Source organism: Palaemon carinicauda, chromosome 2 (assembly GCF_036898095.1).
Source record: "Palaemon carinicauda isolate YSFRI2023 chromosome 2, ASM3689809v2, whole genome shotgun sequence".
NCBI lineage: Eukaryota > Metazoa > Arthropoda > Malacostraca > Decapoda > Palaemonidae > Palaemon > Palaemon carinicauda.
The window spans coordinates 37,409,968-37,413,344 of NC_090726.1; positions in this window are offsets into that span (position 1 = coordinate 37,409,968).

The window sequence follows — 3,377 nt, forward strand, 5'->3', positions numbered from 1 at the left end:
TTATCAGGTATTACAGCTTTTATTTTGAAGTCTTGAAGACCATTCTCTGGTTTTACAGCTATATATTTTGAAGTCTTGAAGATATTTCTCTAATTCTTAGAGTTTAATCGCTGTCTTAGAGTTTAACCGCTGCCACCATTTATTGGTGTGCTACTGTCTTAAGCACACATTTGAGTATGAGTTGTTTTCAGATGTATTTAAATGGTTTACTGAACACATCTTAGTGGTTTTTAAGTTTTATTGTGAATAAACAACTGAGTTAAACATCTCCATCACTGGAGGAAGCTGTGTTGGTCCACATGACCAATTCTGGTGAAGTTTAGATATGAACTGAACAAATTACCGATATCCCAAATATCGTATACTTGCTTTAATTTAGCTAAGTGACGGAATCGGAAGACACCTGCATCCGGTGACGTCACAAACTTTCACACGAAGAGACAATGTGTTGACATTAAGAAAGAATGGCAACTCAGCATCTTACATCCTGCTTACAATTTGACTGACTATAGCAAATCTCACGGTTAGCTCTTCCAACCAACATGACATATTACATCATTTGTTTTAAACATGTAATATTACTATTCTAACTATTACATATACATATACATATACATATACATATATATATACATATACATATACATATATATATACATATACATATACATATACATATATATATATATATATATATATATATATATATATATATATATATATATATATATATATATATATATATATGCTTATGATACATATTTTCATATAAATGACACATTTAATGTAGGAGAAAGCATACCGTTGCTAGGATATTTGTTAGAATTTTCTGTACTATTGTCTAGGGTTAATTGTTATGTTTGGGTCGATCTGATATACAGTATATTGATGGTTATCAAATTATAATATATGTAACTTTTACGAATAGTTTCTGTAATCAGTAGTCCGCTAAGTTTTATGTAATAACTATTATTATTATTATTATTATTATCATTATCATCATCATTATCATTATCATTATTATTACTAGTAAGCAACAACCCTGGCTGGAAAAGCAGGATGCTATAAGCCCACTGGTCCAACAGAGAAAATAGGTCAGTGAGGAAAGGAAATAAGGAAACATAGAATAATGTGTCTGAATATACCATCAAGCAAGAGATATCTACCCCAAGACAGTGGAAGACCATGGTAAAGATGCTTTGGCTCTATCCAAGACTAGAGAACAAAGGTTTGAGTTGTGAGTGTCCTTCTCTTAAAAGAACTGCTTACCATGGCTAGAGTCTCTTGTACTCTAACCAAGTGGATAGTGGCCACTGAGCAATTACAGTGTAGTATTTAATCTGTTGAGTGAAGCAGAATATTTCGTTTATGTTAGTGTCGTCAGATGTATGAGGAAAGAAAAGAATGTGTAAGGAATAGCCAAGAATATTCGACGTCAGTGTAGCAAAAGAAAAATTAGCCGTGACCAGAGAGGGATCCATGTAATACTATCTGGCCAGTCAAAGTACCCAGTAAATCACTAGCAGTAGTATCTCAACGGTTGGCTGGTGCATAGCATAATCATTTACAGCTGGTAATTCAAAAACTCGGCCTTAAAGAAAAGAGTTCAATATAGTGAGAAACGGCCTATTTTGGATTTGTGTAAAAATCCTTTTACATTTTCGGGTAAATAAGGCACTATGACTCCAAAGATAAGAAAAATAAGAAAAAAAATAATAATAATGTATACTTATCTGGATCCTTTTATAATTTTACATTTTCGAGTAAATAAGGCTCTATGATTCCAAAGATAAAAAAAAATAAGTAAAAAAAAAAAATTTATACTTATCTGGATCCTTTTATAATTTTACATTTTCGAGTAAATAAGGCTCTATGATTCCAAAGATAAAAAAAATAAGTAAAAAAAAATTTATACTTATCTGGATCCTTTTATAATTTTACATTTTCGAGTAAATAAGGCTCTATGATTCCAAAGATAAAAAAAAATAAGTAAAAAAAAATTTATACTTATCTGGATCCTTTTATAATTTTACATTTTCGAGTAAATAAGGCTCTATGATTCCAAAGATAAAAAAAATAAGTAAAAAAAAATTTATACTTATCTGGATCCTTTTATAATTTTACATTTTCGAGTAAATAAGGCTCTATGATTCCAAAGATAAAAAAAATAAGTAAAAAAAAAATTTATACTTATCTGGATCCTTTTATAATTTTACATTATCGAGTAAATAAGGCTCCATGATCCCAAAGATAAAAAAAATAAGTAAAAAAAAAAAATTATACTTATCTGGATCCTTTTATAATTTTACATTTTCGAGTAAATAAGGCTCTATGATTCCAAAGATAAAAAAAAATAAGTAAGAAAAAAATTTATACTTATCTGGATCCTTTTATAATTTTACATTTTCGAGTAAATAAGGCTCTATGATTCCAAAGATAAAAAAAATAAGTAAGAAAAAAATTTATACTTATCTGGATCCTTTTATAATTTTACATTTTCGAGTAAATAAGGCTCTATGATTCCAAAGATAAAAAAAAAATAAGTAAAAAAAAAAATTTATACTTATCTGGATCCTTTTATAATTTTACATTTTCGAGTAAATAAGGCTCTATGATTCCTAAGGTTAAAAAAATCAGTAAAAAAAAAAAACATACTTATCAGGATCCTTATATAAAGCGGAATACATTGTCTTTGAAGTGAGACATATAGTACATCCCTTTTGAGAAATCTAATTTGTAGCAATGCGTCTCTTATTTTTCCCGTGAGGTCTATGCAAATCAAATGACTTTAATTCTACTTCAGCTCTACTCTTACGTATGCCTTAAAAAAAAAAAAAAAAAAAAAAAAAAAAAAAGTGTAAACAAAATAATAAATAGCACTTTAAGTCATATTTAATCGTATTACAGAAGTATGATGTCGAAAGTTATAGAAGCTTTTTAACTAAAGTTTGTTCCATTATCTCGACTGGGATTATACAGCATTTGAAAGGATCCGAATATTGTGTGAGAATTGTAACTTTTGTGTCGAAGAGAATTATCTAAAGTTTTATTTCATTTTTTTTTTTTTTTTTGAAAGGTCAAAGGTATGTGAGTTTGATAACATGAAGAATAATTAATACATCTGATAAACGACAATAACAATAACAGTAACAATAACAATAACAATAACAATGATAATGATAATGATAGTAATAATAATAATAATAATAATAATAATAATAATAATAATAATAATAACAATGATAATGATAATGATGATAATAATAATAATAATAATAATATTATCTATAATAATAATAATAATAATAATAATAATAATAAATTACATATCTATATAACCATTCCAACTATGAGAAAATAAATTTACAAAGCTTTTT